Raw genomic sequence first — 25,678 nt, 5'->3', positions numbered from 1 at the left:
GACAATGCAACTATTTATGTACCTGCAGATAGTCTCTCTTTTGCAACTATTTACAACCGGACATTACAAAAATTGCACCTGCAAGTTGGGACCCAAACTGCTCTACAAGAGAGAATTTGTTACCAGAAAGAAACCAAATCCTTAGCAACACAAACACATGACGTCCATACTCCATACGGAAACCCACATGCTAAAGTGCAATCTAAAATAATCAATGATCGTAGCCACAAATAGTACAGGAAACTGCTTGAACTGATTCATTGAATCTCCTGTTGTAAGTTCTCGACTCCTACCACTACGTACTCTACTCTGGTTGAAAAAGGTGTTTAGGTCCCAACATGCAGTCCAATCTCAGTAAACGTGACATGCGATGACTTAATCTGTGTTTTAGCTGATGATGTGGCTCGGTTTGCTGATGTGGCTCGGTTTTAGCTGCTGATGTGGCTTAATCACAATTTAAGTCCAAAACGAACCAACCTGAACCCTAAAAATTTCAAAACAAAGATCAAACTTCCACGCATTCACTCCAGATCTCAGATCCAACTCAATTATCTTCCCTTTACCGCTAACAGAAGCAGCCAAAACCCCCGATTCCAGGAACTTCTAGAAGAAAACGCCATGGGAATTCGGAGAGAAGAGAGTGAGAAGACGAAGATCACTGCAGACTAGATTGCCGCCGGCGCGGCCATGAATCGATGCAAGAGAAAAATGTTCTATTTATACGGTAATTTCTCCACTAATTTTTCGCTAATTTTTTTTACCAATTTTAGAAATGGGGGATTTTAAAATGCAACCTTCTTGGCAAATGGGGTTGAATTAAAATACCAATATGGTATTTAGCCCTCAGTAAACTGTATTTATATGTTGTGCTGATCACTTCCAAGAGAAAGACTATATTAACAGATACCTATTAACAGGATGAAAACTGAAACTGCAGCAAATGGAGAGGTTTGAACTATGCTAACGTGTGCCAAATGATTGCTTAAGGGGGGGGGGGTTATTCATTGTGTAATTTGGGGGATAATGGAATAATTTTTGAAACATCACTTTTTGGTTTCATTGGGTAATTGGAATTGGAGTCAACTTTGTGGTGTTATTGATTTGTTGGGTAATTGAGGACAAATACTCCACTTTTCCCTAAATTACACCAACTATATAAAGATCCCCTCCACCCCTTCCTCATAATTACCCTAAATTACCCCATCCTCCATATTGGAACAATGTTGTTCCACTTTGAAGACAATTGAGATAATTTTAAAATATTTTTATATTACTTAACTAATACATGCTAATTAAATTATATTATAAATATATGATATGATATATAAAAATATAACATATATTAATATTTTAATAACATATATTAATAATATTATAATAGTAATTATAGTATAACATATTTATTATAATATCATATAATATTTTAATAACATATATTAAAATTTTAATAACATATATTAATATATATATATAATAACATATATTAATATTTAATAACATATATATAATATTTTAATAACATATATTAATAGTATTATGTAATATATTATTATATAATATTAATTAGTAATTATAGTATAACGTATTTATTATAATATTATATATAATATTTTAATAACATATACTATTATATAATATATTATTATATAATTAATTTATAAAATATTATTATAGTTATTATATATATAACATACTATTATAATATAATATAATAATTACTAATATTAGTAAAATATTATGATATAATATAATATAATACTATAGTTTGAAATAATATAATATATTATACTATAACATGATACCTTTTAATATATATTATTGTAATTATCATGTAATATATATATGTTATATTATATTTTAATTTTAATATAAAATTTTAAAATATTACATTGAATAAAGTAAAATATTATAATATTTTATAAAGTACATTATATCCTATGATACTATATTATAATATATTAAATTAAATAATATATTATTAAAATATTATATTAAATATATTATTCATATATTATATTAATTATTATATAATGTAGCATACTAATATAATGTTAATTAGTAATTATTGTATAACATATTATATTTTTGTATAAATAAAATAATGTATTATATTTAATATTATATTATTAAAATATTATATTAAATATATTGATATTATATTATATTAATTATTATATATAGTATAGCATGCTAATATAATATAATACAATACAATATAATAATTAATAATAGTAATTTGTAGGTATAGTATAATATATTATATTTTAATATAAAGTAAAATAATATTTATATTATAATAATATACTAAAGAATATACTAAACCAATTGGATAAGTTAATTTAGAAGTAATTAATAGATAAAATTATATTTTAATAATGTGCTATATCATCAATTATCCCATATGAATTGTCAAATCAAATGCTGAAATTATTCCATTATCTCACTTTATCCTACTTTACCCCACTCAAAATATCCCAAAGGAGTAATATTATTCCATTGGAACACTTTCCCCCTTAGCCCCAATTTGTCCCAACCAATAACCCCCCATAAGAGTTAAACAAACATATCGTAGTAAATTACCACAAACACTCACTCGAAGAACTGGCCAGCTGCGCCATCAAAATTACAATTTCAGAGGAAGATTTCTACCGTGAAGAAAATTTCAAAATAGCCCAAAACCAAACTTTAAAAAAAAAAAATCGATCCCCTTCAGCTTTTATTACAGAAATCGACCCACTTTCTGGCCACGTCAGCACCATGGCTAGAAAGTGGGTCAATTTTTTTAAATGCGATCGTAATTAGTCGGGATTGGTAACCCCGACTATTTTGATCGCCGCTAGCAATTTTCCAGCTAAATTAGTCGGGGTTTGAAACTCTGACTAATTTAACACATCTTTAAATTTGTTGGGGTTGAGAACCTCGACCATTTATTCTTAAAAGGTTTGCGATCATTTATTCCCAACCCCGACCATTTATTCCGCGTGCCAATATTTAGGTTAGACTAATAACGAATTCTTCGCATGAACCAAAATCTTTTTCCCCCTTTTCCCTTTCGTCTCCTCTCGAATTTCTCACATCGGATCTTGATCGCAGGGCAAGAAAGAGATCAGAAGGAGAGAGACATTGATGGGTGCAGCGCCCGAGTGCGATGGCCCCATGAACGGAGCCTGACGGCGGCACCGGAGGAGAAGGGGCTCCACGTGCTCAATGGCGGAGGAGACCCAAACAGGTGGCCCCCAGGATTCGGATTCATCCCACTAATGAGGAGCTGATTCTTTATTATCTTAAGAACAGGATCTGCGGTCGCCGGATCAAGCTCCGGATGATTGACGACGTTGATGTCTACAAGTGGGACCCTTTGGAACTTCCAGGTAACTTCAATTTAAAAATTTTCCCTTCGAATTATCTCATCTTTTGTAATGGAATGTAAATGTAAAGTGCCGATCTTGGTGTAACGTGGAATAAATTATCAGACATTGAGAATAAATGGTCGGAGTTGGGAACCCCAACCATTTTAAAATTAGGCATTTCGAAATGGTCGGGGTTCCTAACGCCAACAAATTTAAATATGTACTAATTAGTTGGGGTTTCAAACCCGACTAATTTAGTTGGAAAATTGCCAGCGGCTTTCAAAATAGTCGGGGTTGCCAACCCGACTAATTATGACCGTGTTTAAAAAAAATCGACTCACTTTCTAGCCACAATGCTGATGTGGCCAGAAAGTGAGTCGATTTCTGTAATAATAACTAAAGAAGGTCGATTTTTTTAAAAAAGTTTGATTTGGGGCTATTTTGAAAATTTATTCTTTCTACAGTAGCTAGACATATAGGCATACTTATTTTTTAAAGCATTTCCGACAAAATAAAATAAAATATCATATCCAATATTTTTTCGATTTTATGACTTTATGCCCTTACTTTTTGCAAAAGATGTGAAAATAATAGGTAAAGATCTGTGTGGGCGCTGGGGTTTTTAATTAAGCGTGTCAAATTATTATTTTGAATATACATAGCCTCAACATATTAAATTTAAAACTTAGCACACTAAAAATATACTAACCCGACGATTGTCCAAAAGGTAAGCAGTGTGAAGGGGGGTCGTCTGTAAATCATTATCTTCTATAAGCGCTTGCCGATTTGCTAATTAAGGTAAAATGATTCTATTAAATAGCAGAGTAGCACAATTGTGATAATAAAAATACAAAATAAAGAGATATAAGTAGGAGATAAAAATTAAGTGTCATGTTAAAACAGAATCAAAAGAAAATTAAATAGTTACCTCTGTCTGGAGTAAACTCCTCAATACTAGGTACAAATATAGCAACATGAGTAGATTCGAGATCTCTCCTACGCTCTCTCACCTGACGATGCAGGTCTCCGCCATATATAAGTTTACATGATCTGCTCCGTGATGGAACTCCAAACATCTTTGTCAAGCCCTAGAAAGAATTTTACAATTCTTATAAATTTTAAACTACATGAATTTTTATAATGGTTACCTTTTTCGCTTTACAGAAGTGTTAGGTTCTACAGATTTCCTAGAAGTTGTAGGAATACCTACAAGTATTTCACTATTCAAATCATTCCTAACCTACAAAACTTTATCAGATTCAGGAGATCTATCTTGACATACAACTCCGCCTTGCTCAAATTCTTCGTCATCATTGATCTCTACAACCTCCGATTCTACAAATTGTGGGACGTCGTAAGTATCCCTAGGCCTCCATCGACATACAACACTCCAACCCGAATGCTTCAATCACTTCGAATAGTATACCTGAAATGCTTATTCTGGAAATATAAATGGATCATCCTCAAAGGAAAGACGTGTGGTGTTTACACTCGTCAATCCATATTCATCTATCCAAGTCCTGTAATTGTCTCTACAGTTACCAGCTCTAGTCTTCATATCATACCAAACACACTGGAAGACATAAATGCATCCTGCTCATCCTGGATAGTTGATACCAAGTATGTTATCAAGGTACCCATAGTATGTCTCATCATTAGTGCCTAGGGTTGCAATTCCACTATTTTGGATGGTTTGAGATTCTTCTATAGACTAGATTTCAAACTTGTAAACGCCAACACCGAATCATTTATAGTATTTAACTTCAGCATCTGGAAGTGTAGCTAAATATCTAAGTTCCTTATCTAATATTGATTCTACACCCAGTAATCGGCTCTGACAAAAGGGTTAATACTATAATTACATAAAGATGTTAGATTAAATTAATAGAATGAGTCAAAAAATGAGATAATAGAAATCTTATATAATGTTTAAACCAATTACAAAATTGTCCTGATGATGTGTTTCAACACGTGCCTCATTCCAATTAGTATGCATTGCACGTATTTCATCATTGTGTATTCTAATGTCAAAATGAGTAGTTAATGTGAGAAGTATATTAGGTCATACAAACATATATAATTATGCAAAATAGACATTTTCTCTAACTTCTCCAAGGCATTCAATATTGATAAGGATAAGCGATGAATCATGTTGATAAATGCAGGCGTCATTCTATTGCAATACGACTTTTTAGATGGTTTGTCATGAATCACAATAGGTCTGTTGAGTTTTGTCTCAATGTCTTCATCTAGATAACGGGAATAAAAAGTGGTTACTTCCTCCAGCAGATAACCTTCCATAATAGAACCCTCTGGTTGATTTCTATTGCGAATATAATTTTTTAGAGTGAGAAGGTACCTACAAAAACTTACACTAAATCACCACATACAAGCTGTAAAATAAAAATATATCGATTACGTTATCTAAAAACTAAAGGTGCCTTTCGATGGGGGTACATCCATCGATATTATACCGGTTCGGCAAGCCTATACTCGATTGTAAGATGAACAGTTAGGTGTATAATGGTATCAAAGAATGATGGTGGAAAAATCCGCTCAAGCTTGCACAAAATTAAGGGAATTTCAGCCTCTAGCTTCTTCAACTTATCATTCTTAATGTTTTTAGCGCACAATTCCCAAAAGAATTTGCAAAGATCATTGATCACTAAACCGACTGATTTAGGGAGGGAAGTCGTGAGGGAGAGTGGAAGAAGATGCTCCATAATAATATGATGATCATGACTCTTCAACCCTTCGATCTTGCCTTTAACAATCTTTATCTTCTTACTAAACGATCCTGAAAATCTCGTAGGAACCTTCAACTCATGTAACACCTGAAGAAACTTTTTCTTTTCATCTGGTGACATGTGATACACTGAATTAGGGAGTACAATCCGGTATGGATTGCCTGCCTTCGGTATAGGATGTAACTCTTTACTAATGTTCCACGCCTAGAGATCCCTTCGAGCTTTGAGGTTATCTTTTGATTTTCCATCTTTACAGAGAAGTAAGTTAAGTATGCGCTCATATACTCCCTTCTCAATGTGCATGACATCTAGATTGTGCCGCATTTTATTTGTCTTCTAGTAGGTAGTTCGAAGAAGATACTTTTCTTATTCCATCTCTATGGTGTTTCTTGTCTTCCCTTAACTTTTTTGAAAGTCATGTTGTTTTTACCATTTAACTGAGAAAGTATATCCTCTCGGATAATAGGTCTGGATGCGGGTGATTCTCTTTAGTACCATCAAAGTGGATGATGTCATCTTTGTACGGATGATTTTCATCCAACATGCGCCAATAGCCGTAATAACAAGTCTTATTGCTAAAGGATAGCCTTCTCGATGTTGTTTGGAGATGACAGTAAGGACATGCAATATAACTATGTACATACCAACCATATAGCATTCCATATGCAGGAAATCATTGTTTGTCCACATTAAGACTGCATGCATGGTGAAGTTTTTCCTCATTTTCGCATCGTATGTCTCCACACCATCGATCAGTGTTTTGCATTCTCATAAATGTGCCTCCTATATCGGACCATATCGTGTCTACGTACAAAGTCCATGAAAGCACTAACTCCATTAACAAAAATAGATTGCATGCATCTGCATGACCCACGTACATCCAATCCTTATCTCTTATGTAGTTACGAGGCATGCTAACCTAAATAAAATGATTTATCAGTAACAACTTCTAAAAACATGGATTTAGGGAATAATCTAAGCATGACATGACTTTGCTTTGAAGATAGGGTTACAATTAAGAGCCAAATAGTTTAAACATGTTGATCTTATTAAATAAAATAGAAAATATGTAAATATTTTATAAATCATGAGGTATTAATATAACTCATAACTTAAGAAGTGTCTAGAGCACTGTTGTAAAAAGCGGGGAATAGCGGCGCTATAGCGCCGCTATTCGCGGAAGCGGAGGAGAACCGCTCCGCTTAAGGTTCTCGCGGCACATCTACGCGGGGAAAACCGCTTTTCCCTCGAAAAGCGTCTTAATGCGCGCAAATAGCGCTGTTTAGCGCTTAAAAGCGCTGTTTAGCGCTCAAAAGCGCTTAAAAACGCTAAACAGCGCTATTTAGTTCGGCAAAAAATCCTACCCGAACCCGAAACCGACCCGAATGTATATTAACCCCCCCTCTCTCGCTCTCGCCTCTGTATCCCAAGTCCCGATCCAAGCCCTAACCGCCTCCTCTCATCGCATCCCTATCTCTCTAGGACCACTCCACTCAGGTTATGACTTATCTGATCCTTTCTCTAATTAGGGTTAGGGTTTTGAAACTATCATCGGTTATTTGATTTTTTTTTAAATCAGCGTTTGAGACAGTTAGCTAGTTTTTTCATGGCTAAGGTTAGGATTAATCAGATTAATAAGTTTCAATGTTGTGCTTTCTTGTTGATTTGTGCTTCCGGTCAAAAAAAGTCCCTTTTGAGATAAAATTAGGTTTATGTTTATTTTTTCCTTAACAGTCTTGTTTTAGGTTGCAATTATTGTTGGTTAGTTGATAATTGTTGTTGGTTAATTAAACAATACAATTGTCTTGTTGGAATTATACTTTTGTTATTTGATATTAAACTTAGGGGTTTAGATTGTTCTGGTGATTGTGGAGTTTGTACTATATTTAATTAAATTAGCTTGTCTTGGTGATTTTGTGCTCCTGTCTTGCTGGGGAGCTATTGATGAAGATCCATATGCATAAGACAAAGATGAAGAGCCAACTCTCAAATATGATGGAGTAAATTAGCTTGTCTCGGTCATTTACATAATTTTTCATTTTCATGGTATTTATTTTTCATGGTATTTTTTATATAATTTTTCTTGTTATTTAGAATATTTACATATATTTATATTGACCGCTATTTGACTGTGCGCTATTTGCCGCTTTTTCGCCGCAATAGCGCGCAATAGCCTTAGCGGTACCTCGCCGCGACGCGCCGCGATCCGCGATCAACAACCTTGGTCTAGAGGAAAACAACAGTCACTCCTATGTTACTCGGGTACTTCTATCATGAAGCCGTACTCATACCCAACATATACCCAACACTTATCCGTACCCAAATTTCATGGACACTCCTTGGATATAGGCATATGCTTATTCTGGCATGTGCTCAATTATATGATATATGTTCTAATTTAAAACACTTGTCAAACACTTCTTAAATGTATATTTACACTTTACAATGCTCACATACATTTCTTAAAACTCGTTAGACATAATTCGGGTTCATTTCAGCCCATACTCAAGTTCAAAACTGTAATTTTAAAGGGTCATTTTAAGTGTCTAGTTCATATATGAACAACTTTCAGTTTATAATAACCAACATAATAAAAGAAACTAACAAATATAATAGGAATTCTAATTCTTGTAACACATAAATTGAAAAATAATAATACTCTTATGTAAATTATTAATCTCAATATACATATGAATATTTGCCCTCTAGAAATACTATGAAAACCATAATGTTCTCTTCCTCGATCTGCCTAGAATTTTAATTAGTTTGGATCCAATGATGAAAATACGATTGCATAAATATCACAATACAACATCATACATTATATTAATTTTCATGAATAACCACAAAATTCAGAAAATACAAGATAATAGCAAAAAAACTCAATATTTCCTAAAAATAAGAAAACTCTCAGAAATTACCTTAAATAAGTCTGTTGGAGAAAAAGGATGTCTGAAGAAGAGAAGGCGACGTCGGGAAGTTGATTAATTTGTTGTAAATAAGAAAATTTGGGTTAGATGGTTAAATAAATTAGGTTTAGGGTTTTGTAGAGAGTAGATAATACTAATTTACAGAGGAGAAGGGGGGCGACCTGAGGGGGAGGCGGTGGAGGAGGATACGGTGGAATCGATGTTGTAGACTTCGACCACGATGGAGGCGGTGGAGGAGGAAGCGAAGGAACGAGAGCCCCGGCGAAGACCAGCAGGATGAGGAGGTACATTGGCGAAGATTAGCATGACGAGAAGGACAAGGATGCAGTGGAATCGATGGAGGAGGAGGAGCGAGGGCCCCAACGAAGATGAGCGAGGTGGGGGTACATTAGCCCACGACAAAGATGAGGGAGCCCCCGACAAAGATGAGACGGAGGAACGAGAGCCCCGGTGGACAAGGTATTGGCCGGCGGTCACGGTCGGACTTCAACAGGGTTGATGAGGGAGGTGGAGAGGGTTAGGGATTTGAGAGGGTGCAGCGGTTTTAGGTGTTGGGGATGTAATTTTTTGGGGGAAATGTTGGGTTTAGTACAGGGGAGAATGGAGAAAAAAGAGTTTTAATTTTTTTTAAAACCAATCAAAACTCCCAATTAGTTCAACCAGTTGGTCATATCCCAAACGGTTTAAACCGTTTGGGACTATCGTTCATGATTTTTTAATCTCCAAATGGTTTTAACCGTTTGAGTTTATTATCCTAAATGGTTAAAACCATTTGTGTTATTTTGACTTGTCCAAACAGTTGCAATAACTGTTTGGACTGTACTATTTTGTACTAGTGTTTGAGCCAACTTTCCATGCTAAAACACCCATTGTCCAACATTTTATGAAGTCCTTATACTGTATTTTAAAGTACTGTCTAGTTTACCCTTTTGTGAAGTGACAATTTTTTTTTTGTCTCATTTGGTAGCCCATCATTACATCATACAGTAAGAAGTGATAGATTAAAGAGAAGAGAACAGGATGACATTAATGACCGGGAGAGATTTATTGGAGGGAAAGGAAAAATTGGAGGGAAACATTCTAAATTCCCTCCAAATAATGTCCCATGTCAAAGTTATAGCTTATTCCCTCTTTAGATTTTACTCAACAACCTTTAACAACCTTCAATAATCAAAACAAGTTTAAGTCTTTGCTCTTAACTTCTCTAACAACCAAAATAGAAGAACCTTTAATATGTGCAATTTCGTTAAATACCAATGCAACCCTTATTAAAGTCAATTTTGTAACAACTTTAGCGGAATTGAAGATGCACGCTGTGGAGAATTTGAAAGTACGGTTTGAAAGTTTGTTGATAAGTTACTCTCTCGGGAATTTTCCCAATGTCTCGTCTGAGCTTGTAAAAGATGAAAATATTCTCAACATAATTGGTTATCATCATTCAATGAGGATAAATACGATAACCATGACTATTACTGAAAGAGATGAAGGATCCACGCATGCCATAGGGACAGAAACAGAGTTTAAGTAAGTATTCAAAAGATTATTTTCAAGTTCTGTATACACGTTATAATGGGAACTGTGATACTTACGTCTTGTATGTGGCCTGTAGACATTGTACGTTACATATCGACTTTATTTGTGATATATACAAGTTAACAATTATTTGTAAGTGTTACACGTGACTTATATGTATGTTATATTCAATTTGTAGTCTTCCTACTGTAAACTCACAATCATCAGAGCATATCCAGGAATCAGAGAGGACCCCTAATGACAATCCTCAAGGAGAGTATGTGTGGATGATGGATGACATAGTAAGTGACTTGATAGGAATTTCTGCATGGTGGCACGAGGCAATTACTAAAAAAGGGCAACAATTTGAAAGTGCAAAAAAAGTTAGAATGTCTCTTATATACTACTCTATAGCTAAGAAGTTCTCTTTCAAATATGTTAATAATGAGCCAAAAAGTATTCGTGCTAATTGCATGTTCTAAACAGAAACAAAATGCATGTGGGTGCTTTACGCTTCACCATTGAGCCATGTGTCGACATTTGCTATAAAAAAATTTGTTCCTCAACATACTTGTGGACAACATAACAGCATAGTTGGTCACTCTAGAGCATTAAGAAGGTGGATTGTGAGTATTCTACAATCAATTATGAAGAGACATCCATATATCAACCTAACTGACATTAGAAAGGAATTAAACTCTCATATGGTTTAAAAATTAATTATTCTAGAGCTTGATGTACTAAGGAGACATCAAAAGACCAAATATTTGGTTGCACAAGGCACTCATATAGTTTACTACCCTGGTTAGTCCATTAATTTGTTAACCTTAATTATGATTCATTAACCTTAAATGTGATATTTCAGAATGCTATGTGACGTATAAGTATAGTATGTGACATTTAGATGTAATATGTGACTTTTATGTTTTATATGTGAGTTTTTGACATTACATGTGACATTGCGATCTCACATGTGATATTATGGTATTACATGTAACATCCAGACCTTATATGTAACATGCATGTCTTACTTGTGACAGTTAGAACTTATTCTCAAGTACAAAAGAGGAGAAGATTTATTTGAGTTATCTTTTATTTAACATGAGTTCTATGTGGCGAAAGAATGCCTCACTTGATGCTTGAATCGAGTGTTTCTCGTTAACGATCAGAACAAGATCGCTTTCCCTCAAGAAGGGAAAATTAGCCTCTGTTGATGGCTTAGATCGCAAAAGTTATGGTTCAAATCTCAAAGGGGTGTCTCTCAATTTGAGCACTCTCTCCCGCGTGAATGTCCAAGTTGGTTTTTTCATAGCTGCTTGTGGCTATTTATAGGCCCTTAGCACGTAACTAATGTGCTGAAAGCGTGGGGTCATGGCATAACTAACTCCTTGGATTTAGCCCATGTGGGCTGACTGGGTCTTCAAGACCATTAGCGTCAAGCCTCACTTGATGAGACAATCCTTGTTGCGTGGTGAGGTTTGTCTGATGAGACGAGCCTCGATGCGCAACAGGATTCATCTGACAAAGCAAGTTTCTCCTTTTGATGATGAGCTTCGCTGCGTGGCGAGCCTCATGAACTTCTTTTGACGAACTTCGTCTTTTGAGAAAGCTTCGTCTTCACTGACGAGCTTCACTTTTTGAAGGAGCTTCATCTCCTAAAGGATAAGGCGTTGAGAGTCTTGTTTCTAGGTGAGCTTCGTCTTCAATGACGAGCTTTGTCTTCTGAATGATAAGGCATCGAGTGCCTCGTCCTTGGGTGAATTTTATCTTCTGAAGGAGCTTCGTCTTTAATGACAAGCTTCATTTTTTGAGGGAACTTCGTCTCCAATGACAAGCTTCATTTTTTTAGAGAGCTTCATCTCCAATGACGAGCTTCATTTCTGGGTGAACCTCGTCTGAAATGACGAAGTTCGTCTTTTGAGGGGTGATATGCTGCTTGGCGAGGTTTGTCACTCTTTTGTCTCTTGACATTTTTTAGTGCCTACAAGTCTAAATAATTAGTTGATGATAATGATCTATGAAGATCAATAAGAATGGAAGAGAAATAGACTTTTTGACTAGCCTCTGAATCTCTCTCTCTCTCTCTCTCTCTCTCTCTCTCTCTCTCTCTCTCTCTCTTCTCCATAGCAAAGACCTTTCCTCCGCCTCTCTCCTCATTTGATTCATGTTGACCATGCCTATTTATAGTCTTGGGAGCATTATGGAGTGAGTTAGTGGGCTTTAACTCCCCTTAAAATGAGGGAGTTAGTGGTCATTAACTCCCATTTAAATGGATGTGTTAGTGGTCATTAACTCTCCTTAAATGGATGAGTTAGTGGTCATTAACTGCTTCCTTAAAAGTAGCCTCTAGAAACGGTAGCAGATGAGGTTCGTCAATAACGGCTATGCACGAGGTTCACCAATAATGGCCATGGGCAAGGTTCGCCAATAATGGCCATAAATAACTTCACCACACATAGCTCATGTGGACTATTAGGCGAAGCTCACTATTACTAAGGTGAACTTCACTACATCTTTGGTAAGCTTCGCTGCGGCTTTGGCTTCGGCTTCGGCTTTAGCTTCAGCGAACTTCGCTACGACTTCAGTGAACTTCTCTCTGTGTCCTGAATGGACTATTTGGGTGAAGCTTTTTTTTGGACAAGCCTTGTTAGAAGCTTCACTTTGACTTGATCTTGAGAGTGAGCTTTATTATAACTTGGGCGAGCTTCGCTATGGCTTGGAGGAGCTCCACTGATAAGTTCAGATTTGACTCAGAACCTGACTTGAACTCGTTTATTGACTCGACCCACTTGAGGATGCCTTTTGACTCAGCATTGAGTCCGTCTTGAGAATTGACTTGGATTCAGGTCCTCTTCAGCTCGGATGCGGTCATGTTCATATGTGATCTAAGTGAAATTCACTGTAGCCTACCATATGCCAATGCTTGAGCTTATCTGAAGTGTTTAGCTCATGGGTGTTTACTTCTTGGACTCGGACTCAATATTGATCCATCGAGTATATTTTAATCGTCTATAGTAAATGTACCAAATGAAGGTGATGGAAACAAATCAAGGCAGTGTTGTCATCATTGAACAAGAAAAAGGAGATTCAAGCGTTTATTTGTGTCCTATAGTGCATGCATACAGGGGTTTCTCAAGAGATGTAGGCCATGCTCTTTCTAGATGAGACTTTACTTAAAGATTGTTACAAAATGAACTTATTAGGTGCAACTGCTTATGATGGTAATCAAGTCATATTTCCACTCGCATTTGCCATTTGTCACCAATATAATGAAGCGAATTGGAGTTGGTTTATTCAGGGATTACGGTATATTTTGTGCCATTAAACAGAACCATGTAATCCACCCCATTCTCTAGTCCTTTTTGTTAGATGCCAACAAAGGAATAAAACAATCTTTAAAGATATATTTCTAGATGTACACCATTCCAAATGTGTATTTCATCTTGTTGAGAATTACAAATTAAAGCTTAGAGAGATGAGTTTTGCCTCAAGTGCTGCTCAACGAATTTAAAAATTATTAGAGTTTGCCACATACAAATATACAGAAAGAGACTTTAAAGCTATTTTGCATGAGATTAGGATGACGGATGAAAGAGCTTACTAAGTAGCTCTCAGTTATGGTCCAAATAATTAGGCCAATTCTGTATTTCCTGCTATAAGGTATGTCAAATATCAGTCATTTTCTGTGAATTGATCTATTAAATATCACATTATGCTTTTATATGCGACATTCATCTGTTATGTGTGACCTTTACTCGTCTCTTGTGATATTACTCTATTAGGTATGACTTTTATCGGTACGATGTGACAATGTACTATTTCTTGTGACATTTGTAGGTTATATGTGACACATTGCTGTACTTTGTGATAATGAATTTCTGTTTGATACATATGATATTTATTTTCAGATATGGTCATATCGCTTCTAATGTTGCTGAATCTTTCAATAGTTGGATTCGTGTGGAGAGAACACTAGTGTTTGTGATATGATAGATCACATTCGTATACAAATTATGGAAAAGATAAAAACTCATCACGAGATGGTAACAAAATGGAATACCTATCTATGTTATGAAGCGGAAAAAATTCTCCAAGAAAAATGCATGAAGGGAAACACTCTTGAAGTCTCGTATTCTACAGCTGAAATCTTTAAGGTGTCATCTCAAAAATCAGTACAAATTGATTTGGAACACATAACATGCACATGTCGTGCATGGGATATATTGCAAATACCATGTAAACATGTGTGTACTGCTATTAACTTTATGCATAGAGACATGTACTAGTATTGCGATTGGTTCATGGCAACTGAAGCTTTCAAGAAAAGTTATGAACCAATCTCTTTCCTATTCCAAGTTACGATAAGCCAGATATCACAGATGAAACAGTTGGCATAGTTCCCCCAAAGACGACAAAGAAACATGAAAAAAAAGAATAAACATATCAACATCTGATCTGAGAATAGACGTCCAATTAAATGCTCAAGGTGTCATGCTGAAGGACATAACCGAGCAACATGCACTGAACCTATCGAAGACTAATGTTTCCTGGCAGAATTTAAACTCTTTTAGGATTGTTGTCTGTTATATGTTACTTTTATCATTTTATTATGATATTTAGTAGTTAAATGTTACATATTACATGTTCGAGTGACTTATTAATGTTAACTTTGATAGCTGTAATCTTTATAATTTCAGATTCCAAACAATACGTTAAAAGTTCATGGGTAATCACAAATGCACATTTCATCATAGCCACCATAAGTCTCAAACTTTACAAAAAAATTAGTCATATCCATCACAAAATTATGTTATACGTGTTTGTCTAATACTTTCACTTAATCAATGGTACATCATTACCCCCAAAATACAAACGATATTTTAGATCATCTGCATCTAACTTCATGTAAGCTTCTTCAGTTCTCGGTCTTCGCATATAATTTGAGCACCAAGTCATGCCCTTAACATCTCAGAGCCCTTTTGTAAAGCCTCAATGTCCATGACCTTCTTTCTTTCTAGGATCGCTTTGATGTATAGATATGCATCTATGCCACAATCATACCTAAATAGAAAAGAGGTAAAGTAACATTCATATATAGTAAAAATTTGAATGTATAAAGTCACAGGTGATACCTTAACATCACAGATAATATCTACGCATCACAGAAAATACTAAACTATCACAAATAATGAGTAAAAGTCACACAATATATACAAATTTCACAGAAAATAAATATATGTCACTGACAATGAGTATATGTCACACACAATGTATAAATGTCATATAACACCAGCATATGTCACTAACAAGGAGCATATATCACAAAAAATGTACAACAATCACATATGATAAGGAAATGTCATCGAGAATGATTATGCATCACAGATAAGGAACAAGTATCACAAAAATTAATAAACTAGTTAGTATAAGTTGTATAGAGAAACTTACGAGCTTTTTTGTAATCGACAAGGAATTTCTTCATATTCAAATGCTCTGAATGTCGACGTTTGGTCGAATCCACTTACCATCCTATGTAGAAATAGTTGGATTTTCAAAACGTCTCTAGCCTATGTCTCATAGCGAAACTGTAATGTCTGCATTTTTTACCCCAAATTAACCTCAAGGACATGCTATGATCAGTGTGACATATCAAAATTAACAGAACTTCCTTCACATCATCTATATGCTTCTTTATATACTTTTTATATACATTTTTCTCGTTCACATTTGAAGCAGTTAGCAATCATATCTTTAAAAAAGGGAAAAAGAGGAAGAAAGTCAAATAACATATAAATGCAACATTACTTGGAAAAGCTTTATGATCGATAATACTCACACTAAAATAAATTTTCTTTCCAAATCCATACTTTCTGGTAGCTTGAGCCATTTCTGAAGTCTTGTAACCAATGCTTCAACGGTTAACGATTGCAAATGCAATAAATCATGTAAAAGTAGAAGATTTGAATAACACCGTAAGTTAAATAAAAAATATAACCTCATCTTTTAGTCTTCCACCATGTAGCAGATGAAGGATATCATATCTGTTTATACTGTGGTTGTTGACCTCATAAACAATCATCTTTCTAGATAATATGCGCAACACAAGCAACATATAAGTATTATAGAAACTTTTGTCACAGAGTGCACGTAAATGTCACAGATAACAGTTACAAGTCACACAAACAAACTAATTATCACAGCGTACATGTAAATATCACATGAAAACACTAAGAGTCATAGAAAATAAGTAATTATCATAGATTACATGTAAATATCACAAAAGATTTATATAACTACTTCATACTTACTTGTACACTTTTAACGGTAGAAAATATTGAAGCCACTTGTTCTCATCATCATATAAATTAAAAACATCATGCACTGTGAAATTATGATAAAATTCATCTTTGATAACTCCCGTGAGCCTAATATCAAAGTCACGCGAACAAAGAATGCCCATATTCAACATCTTTAATAATTTCTTTTCTTCTCTAGTTTTTCCCTTCTCCACAAGTGTTCTATAGATGTTCTCGTATCAACATATGCAGTAGCAATTTCTTTCTCCTCTTCCTTCTCCCTTTTGTCGTTGTCATCTTCCACAATGACGACAAATTTCTTCCCTTTACTTCTTTTCTTAGGGATAACTGTTTGGAACAGAGATTCTAAGGATTTGGGCTTCTTTGTTGTTCTCTGGCTCCTTGCCCATAGCCCCGAACAAATTTTGTAACATTTCATCTATTTCCTTCCTCCTTTTCCTTCCTTTTTTCATTACAATAACTTCCTCAATTACTTTCACATCTACGGGCTATATAAAGACCACATTTAATGAGTGTATATCACAGAAATAGGATATAAGCAAATGTAACAGACAAAATTCATGTATCACAAAAAATGAGTAAATGTCATAGGCAAATTGTTTAAGTCACAAAGATAAAGTGTATGTCATAGGAGATCAGTAAATGTCATAATAAAGAGTCAACTATCACATATAATAAGGAAATATCATAGGAAATATTTAAATATCATAGGAAATATGCATGAATCACTGGAAATTACTAATTGTCACATAATATACGTAATTGCCACGTGTAATATGCAAACGTCACAGGAAACAAATAATTATCATATGATTTATGTGTGTTACCTCCTCAACATCGATGCCCATATCTGCTCTATCATCCTTAACTTCTTCCATTTCTTTGCCTTGATCATCTTCTTTCTCTGCCTCATCTTTTCTCCCTATCTCTCTCTGAGGCTACATAAATGTCAAAGCAATAAATAAAACTTTTTACAAAGAACAAACGAGTACATGAAGCAGGAGAAAATTTATTACCTCCTCATCCTTCCTTTCTCTTTCTTGTTTCTATTCAACAAATCTTCTCTCGATATCGACTTTAATGACCTTTGTATCAACGCCAAGTGAGACAAGTATGTTCTTGCTCATAGGCTTCATTCAGCATTAACAGCTTCTTATAAGCTTTAGTCTACATTAACAATTAAGTTTTAGTGAGCAAACGTCACATATAAGAAGGTCACACATAAATATCATATAAATACTACATCTATCACAATAAACTACTACCAATTGGCAAAGATAACAATGTATCACAATGTGACGTCCCTGGTTTCATGCATGCTTGCAGTCCAATGTGAACACAAAGATGTCAAACCTATCATGCACCCAACACTGTGCAACAACATGTTTCACCATCATAATAATATCTCTCTAGTAGATGTTAACAATAAGAAGTGAGCGTACAAACAGATATATCAAAGGTCAAAATACAAAGATTACAATATAGAGAAGAAATATCTAATGATAATCAAAATTATGTTCCAATAGAAGAAAATACATTTGATAATTTGGAACAAGAACATCTGATCTTTATTACATAAGAGTCAACTGAAAAGTACATGGGCACTCAGCCTCCAAAATGAAATGCATCTCTAAAAGAAAACTAAAATCATAATAGTCTACCATGGAGCACCAACCATCTACCTATAGATGACGATGACTATGCTGAATCCTTGTCAACCCACGACTCTCCAGAACTCTAACCCGTTACCTAAAAAAGGGGAAAACAATAGTGTCAGAGCACTAGCAAGAACACCTCCGCGCCCCCCCCCAAGGGAAGGGCTACGCATATAATGGAGGCTCTACCTATAAAGTGCATAATCTACCTATATCATTTACCTTCTATTAAGAGGGGTTAAGATTTGAAAATCCACAACACGAGATGAGTACATCGAGGGAATAATCCAAATAAGGAAACCCTCATATATATATATATATATATCATTTATCTCAAATTGTGAATCGCTAAATATCAACTCCAAAAACCTATAAGTAGACAAGCAACAAAAGAAAACCCATCACCAAAACCTCATCCAAAAAATATGTCGTAAAGTAACATCTCACACTACCCTTGGATAGGTGGCACAGAAACAAAAATACAACCTGTGACATACCTCATCAAGGACACGTCATACATGTCTAAATACAATATTACATACTACCCTCAAGGTACGTGACACGGGAGCAAAAACACGATCCTGTGTATTTTTCACAACTAAAATGGTGTGGAGTATAGGTGCTTACAATATCCTATGGCGCATCGCGATATCTTGCATCTCACTACCTAACTCGAACACCCTGCGGAGTGTAGGCATATTAGCCTAATCTGGAACACAATACAAACAAAAGGAATATGGAGTCTCAATACTCACAACATTCTGTGGTTCATCGCAGACTCATGCGGCTCATAACTTAACTCGGACATCCATAAAAAAGGTATGATGCAGAGCATAAATACTCACAGTATCCCACAGTTCATGCAATCTCGTGCGGCTCACAATCTATCTCGGCCATCCATGCAAACGTCGACATTGACTATACAACTCGATAATTGTCGCTCCTACATCGTGACAGCTTGACACATGACCACGCACTCCTGAGGATCCGTGTGTGCCTAAACTAAGTGTGTACACCACCATGGACATGCACATGTATCGGCATGCGGTCCCATCCTTCATGTTCATGACCAAACATACGTAGAAGATCATTACTTGCAAATAGCTCCAGATCAGTCGACTGATATTTGAAATCAGTCGACTGGCAGTGAATCAGTCAACTGATTTATCCTATCAGTCGACCAAATGTGAAAGTACACAAAACACGCACAAGCAACAAACTTTGGTCGGTCGACTGACCTCATATATCGGTCGACCGTTTAGTTAGTTGATCGATACATGGGGTTAGTTGACCGACCAGAGTATAGGAACATGAAAGTGGTTTTCAAGAAATTAAATAATTTTTTCTCAAAAGAACTTGTGAAACATTACCATGGGGTGTATAAACATGTTTAAATCTCATGTTTAACATAGCGAGGGTTTGGCCAAACAATTATTCATCATCAAAATATTATTTTTGGGATCTAATCTCCCTACACCTCCCTTAAACAGCTTTTAGTTGAATAATTAGGGTTCTACTCATCAAAAGCTTATCTTTTCTTCATTTAGTATTCGGATCTATAGATCTTATTCATCCAATTAGGGTTTTAAACCATTAGAAATAAAAAACTAAAGGGGATGAGTTTGGGAAGAGATGAACTTGCCTTCCAAATCACTTTGATCTTCCAAACGCGCGAGGAAACACGATCCTCTGTCAAAAGTTCTCCAGAAATGAAGTTGGGAAGCTAGGATTTTGAGGGTGGTGATTGCTGCTAGACGTTGGAAAAGAGAAAATTTGGGTGTATATATATTATATATATATATATATATATATATATAATATATATATATATATATATATATATATATGATCAAACCTCCCGAATTGACCTGACCCGAAACTCTACTTTTGAAGGGCTATCGGTCGACCGATCTATTTGATCAGACGACAGACCAAAGGAAAGATTTCAGTCGACAGATTTCACACACACACACACACACACACACACACACACACACAATCAATCAATCTCAAATCGATTAAAATTAGATCCATTCATTCTATAACGATCTCCAATCATAATAAACTTCAAAATTTTTGGGGTTTTACATTCACCCCTCTTTAAAGAGAATTTCATCTCCGAAAGTCAGCAAATAATCATAACGTATGTATCATACACATAAGGTTTACACTTAACATCTACAATGTGAATACTCCTACTTAACCTCTAATTAAATAGAACTAGTACGTCAGACAGAAAATCCAAACAAGAAACCCTCCATGTATATACCATATATTCCGAATGATTAAGTGTTAAGTGTTAATATCCACATTCCAGCGTGAAGTGTACTTGCAACTATATAGATAAAATAATTATCACCGATATTTTACCAAATAATATACCTGCTCGAACAGATGTAGATAGTCGTGACACATATCTTCTTCGCCTTCCCATGAAGCTTCCTCAACTCCCTTTCTGTTCCAGTGAACTTTGACTAATGGAATTACCTTATTCCTAAGTTTCTTGTCCTCCCTGGCAAGAATGCGGACCGGGGTCTCAATTGTAGTTAAATCCGCCTAAAACTCTAAATCTGGCGCATCAAATACTCTCTGCTGCTCTTCATCCCGTAAGTGCTTCTTGAGCAGCGAGACATGAAAGACATCATGCACACCTGACATTGATGCTAGAAAGCCTGGTCAGTATGAGACAGCTTCAACACAATCTATAATTCTGAACAAACCGATATATATCGGGGTAAGCTTTACCCGTCTGCCAAACCATTTAATACCTTTCATTGGTGATACATACAATAAGACATAGTCTCCAACCTGAAATTCTAAGGGCCGTCATCTCTGATCTGTGTAACTCCTCTGTCGGCTCTAGGCTACAAGAATACGCTCTTGAATCAACACTACATTCTCTAAAGTTTGCCTCACAAGGTCTGGTCGAAGCAGTAAACTATCCTCCGGCTCTGTCCAACAAATTGGAGACCTACATGGCCTTCCATTCAATGCCTCATAAGAAGCTATACGTATAGTCGATTGATAACTATTGTTATATGCAAACTCAATCAATGGTATATGATCTTCCCAGTTGCCTTGGAAATCTACCACACATGCCCGAAGCATGTCCTCCAATATTTAGTTGACTCTCTCTATTTGACCATCTGTCTGTAGATGGAAAACACTACTATAAGCTACTTAGCTGCCGAAAGAATTCTTGAAGCTCTTCCAGAAATATTATGTGAATACTGAGCCACGATCTGATACAATCGTCTTTGAAACTCCATACAATCTCACAATCTCCCGAATGAAAATTTTTGCATAAGTTTCTACAATGTGTGTTGTCTTAACTGGCAAGAAGTGTGCCAACTTCGTCAATCGATTAACAATTATCCAAATGGAATCATTTTCTTTTCTAGGCCTCAGCAATACCATAATGAAATCCATTGAAATATATGCTCACTTCCATTCAGGAATGGGTAAGGGCTGTAGGGTACCAGCTGGTCTCTGATGTTCTGCCTTAAAACATTTAGATACATACTGCACAACATCCCTACGCATGCTGTTCAACCAAAAGTGTCTCTTTAAGTCCTTATACATTTTGGTTGTACCTGGATGTACCGTGTACCTAGTACGGTGTACCTCATCAAACAAATCCCTCTTCAACTGCGGATTATTTGGCACTACTAGCCGACCTTTTATTCGAATGCCCTATCTGATCCAATGGTCCAATCCGCCTTAGGATTTTTGAAAATTTCTCCCTTTCAGGTTTGAATCCAAGATTCCTCCAATTGAACAGTAACCACTCTATCAATCCATGATAGTTGTACTGCTAACGCCCCAACAAATGCACTGTTTTCGTCCATCTCTGGCCTAAAGTCAAACTGACTGAGGGTAAGAATGTCTCAGTACAACAAGCATCTCAAAGCTGCAAGTCCGTGATGGCGCTTCCTGCTCAAATCATCTGCTACGACGTTTGCCTTTCCCGAATGGTACTGAAGCGCGAACTTGTAGTCCTTAATGAACTCGACCCATTGCCATTACCTCAAGTTGAGTTCCTTCTAAGAAAAGAGGTATATCAGGCTCTGATGATCTAGATATAATTCGAACTAAACTCCATAAAGATAACGTCAAAGACCACCGCTGTTAACTCCAAGTCATGAGTGGAATAATTCTGCTCATGAGTCCTCAACTGCTGTGAGATCTAAGCTACCACTCTTTGAGTCTACATCAAAATGCCTCCTAGCTAGTCCCGACAATGACGCATCCATGTAGATAACAAACGTCTTGTCACTGCTCTGAATGATCAACACTGGTATGATAGTCAACTTGGCCTTCAAAGTCTTAAAGGCATTCTGACACTTAGGCCCCCAAACCAATTGAACACCCTTTTTCATAAGGCGTGTCAATGGAGTAGCAATTTTTAAAGAAACTTGGATGAATTTTCTGTAGTAACTGGCAAGCCCCAAGAAGCTACGAATCTTGGTAACTGAATTCAGTGGCTCCCAATCAAGAACTGTCATAACTTTGGCTAGATCAACTGCAATACCTCCTTGCTAATGACGTGCTCTAAAAATCTGACATCTGAAAGCCAAAACTCAGATTTGCTAAACATCGCATACAACTGGTGCTCTTGCAAATTTTATAATGCCAAACAAAGATGATGCTCATGCTCAGCCTCTGACCTCGAGTAGACCAGGATGTTGTCGATGAAAATGACCACGAACTGGTCCAGATATGGATGGAAAACCTGGTTCATCAAATCCATGAATACTTTGGGTGTATCAGTTAGCCCAAATGACATAACAAGAAACTCAAAGGACCCATATTGAGTTAAGAATGTGGTCTTAGGAATCTCCATCTCCCGAACGTGCAACTGGTGATAACCAGATTAAAGGTCAATCTTCAAGAAACACTACGCTCCCTTCAACTGGTCAAATAACTCATAAATTCTTACTAACGGATACCAGTTCAGGATGGTGACCTTATTCAATTCACGCTAATCAATGCACAAATGAAGGTTGTCGTCCTTCTTCTTCACAAAAAGGACTGGTGCTCCCCATAGAGAATGACTCTATTGAATAAATCCTAGAGCAATAAGCTCCTCTAACTGAGTATATAACTCTCTCATCTCAGCAGGTGCCATACGATAGGGTGCACGAGATATCATGTGGTGCCCGACTATAACTCTATGCAGAACTTAACCTCTCTTACTGGAGGCAATCCATGTATGTCCTAAAAGACATCTTGATACTCTGAGACTACTCTGGTCTCAGATAAAACGACACCCTCATCCCGCTGCAACACCTCCTCGATGTATGTCAAAAATAACTCTGCAAATTGGTTCCCTTGTGAGGTTTCTACAACCAACTCAATCCCATCAGACGCTCGCCAAGTGACTATTTTAGCAAAATAGTCGATACTGATATGGTAGGAAGATAACCAATCCATACCAAGAATCATGTCGAAATCAGACATGTATAAGACAATCAAATCAACTATGAACTCAGATTCGTCTAAGCTGACGACACATCTCCTATAAATACTCTCTAAAAATGATTCATCACCTAAAGGAGTAGAAACTGACAAAGGAATGTCTAAAGTCCGTGCAACTAGCTTAAGCCTATCCATGAATGAAAATGATATAAAGGAATGCGAAGCTCCTGAATCAAAGAGAATTTGGGCTGGAAAAGAGTTCACAAGGAATGTACCTTCCACCACGGCCCCGCTCGCACTATGATCACCTGGTACAACTATGTAAACTCTAGCGGAAACTACAGACTGCTCTACTAGAGGCTGGGATATATACGAAACCATTTGTCCCTAAGGTTACTCCTGAATAGCATGTCCTTGGCCCTCTATCCTTTAGGATATCGGTCCTGACTCAATTCTTTACTATTGACCATGCCCATGGTCCTATCCACGGTCCTGCTACTGACCCTGACCTTTGCCCTGTTGTCCTTCTGTTGGCGCGTTGTGGTAGTCTCTGTCTAGATTTCCATACTTGTTGCAATTGTAGCAAGTTTCTTGAAATTTACAATGCTTTGGCGTCTTCTAATCCTGTTATCGCTTCTATCGAGGACCCTGCTGTTGTTACTGCTGACCACCCAGATGAGGTCCACTCTATTTTTGACATCCTCCAGGTCCTACAAATGATCTCTGGCCCTTGCCTTTCTCCTCAGACTATCCTACTTTAGAGCTTCCCTCTTTGCTCTTTTGAAACATATCAGTCTCGCCTCCTAGAAGATAGCAGTGTCGGCTACCTCTCGCACAAAATGATAACGATGGGATACTAGGTAGCGACGAATGCTTAGGCAAAGCTCTATCAAAAACATCTGAGCCTGACGCTCCCATGTATTCCACATGCTCGTAAATATAAGTAAGCTCATGAATCTGCTCTCATAATCCACCACTGCCATGTCTCCCTGCTCAAGTCGGGATAGTTCTGCCTCTTTTGCCTTTGCTACTGAGGATATATACTGCTCATCAAATAAATAAATAAATAAAGCCCTCCTAACTGAGCGTCATCCGCTGCTTTGTTGTAAACTAAAGTCTATACCATCCTCCGGCATCGCCTTTGGGGCTAAATGTTACCAACTGCTGCTTCTGGACTGAGTCGACGTCAAGCATATCTAGGATGTTCCCCACATCCTCCTTCCACTTATGGGCTGCAAGTGAGTCCGATGAACCCTGGAACTCTGGTGCCCTTAACTTTTGGTATCTCTCCACCAAATGGAGCCAAGCCTTCTGCTCTGCGGCTCTGTCAACAGCTGGTGGTGGTGTGATCCCTGGTGATGCCTCTACAATAGGCACAATTGACTCGATTGGTGGTGGAACCACGGAAGATGGTACTGCGGGTGGAACTTGATTAACCACTCTCTCCTCGAGCGCTGCTAATCGGGATGTAATCAGCGGCATGAGGTCAATCACTGTGGAGCCTGCTGCGACTCGGATTCTGGTTCACCTTGCCCAGCACTTTGGGTACGAGATCTACTACGACCGCGTTCTCATCCTAACATATATAAGTTCAAGAGGAGAGCTTATTAGACACAGTAAATGAGACCACAAGCATAAATAACATAATATATCGCAATAGGAAAACATACTACATAGTATCTTCAAAAATACTTTATAATCAAAGTGAGTTAATTATAAAAAAAATTTCTCAAAATTTTTGAGTTATGC

At 36.5% G+C, this 25,678-nt stretch overlaps 1 long non-coding RNA gene across 1 annotated transcript; it reads left to right on the top strand.

The window, feature by feature from the left end:
• Nucleotides 2,941–15,181, top strand: LOC109837324. Its single transcript, XR_002246241.1, has 3 exons — nt 2,941–2,995; nt 3,094–3,371; nt 14,448–15,181. It is a non-coding gene; the product is annotated as an uncharacterized LOC109837324 (long non-coding RNA).

The sequence above is a fragment of the Asparagus officinalis genome, chromosome 4 (genome assembly GCF_001876935.1).
Source record: "Asparagus officinalis chromosome 4, Aspof.V1, whole genome shotgun sequence".
Classification (NCBI taxonomy): domain Eukaryota; kingdom Viridiplantae; phylum Streptophyta; class Magnoliopsida; order Asparagales; family Asparagaceae; genus Asparagus; species Asparagus officinalis.
This window is presented reverse-complemented; position numbering and strand designations above follow the sequence as displayed.